Genomic DNA, 665 nt, shown 5'->3' on the forward strand with positions numbered 1-665 from the left:
TGGCCGGCGTTACAGGACCGTCTGGCCAGCATGACCCTCTTCCTGCCCCTGCCCCGCAGACCCCAGAACACTGCCCCGCGGGGGAGCCGGCCCTAGTGAGCGCCCTCTGTAGGCGGGGACGTGCTGGTGTACACGGGGCCTCACAGGGCACTTTAGGGGCTAATGATTGTGCATCAGGTTCTGACTTGAGCATTTTATTACCATTGGCAGCATCTGGTCTCAGCGATTCACCCGGGAGGGAGGTCAGGCCCAGGCCTCAGCCTCTTCCATGCCTGGGCTCAGCCCAGCTCTCTAGGAGGCTCTCCATGGGGTGAGGGGGCTCAGGACGGGGCAGTCAGAGCTTGGTCCCCAGACCCCAGCCTGCGGGACCTTGCCCCCTGTGAAGCGGCAGGAAGTCAGCATCGAGGGTTTGGGGCTCCTGCGGGGAGGCAGGAGGGGGCCCACAGGCCTCGGAACCCCAGCCCAGCTGCCTGAGGAGGGTCGCATAGCCAAGGGGGACACCGGGCGCTGCGCTGATGCGTCTGGGGCCCCAGGGAGCCGGGGGTGTGGGGAGCGGAAACCCCGCAGATGTCTGCCAGCCTTGTTATGCAGGGGCCCCACCCCCCGATGGCTCAGCAGTGCTGCTTCTGTCCCAGAGCTGCGACCACCGTCAGGCACAAAGCTGC

This window comes from Bison bison, unplaced genomic scaffold (genome assembly GCF_000754665.1).
Source record: "Bison bison bison isolate TAMUID 2011002044 unplaced genomic scaffold, Bison_UMD1.0 scf7180017853193, whole genome shotgun sequence".
Taxonomy (NCBI): domain Eukaryota; kingdom Metazoa; phylum Chordata; class Mammalia; order Artiodactyla; family Bovidae; genus Bison; species Bison bison.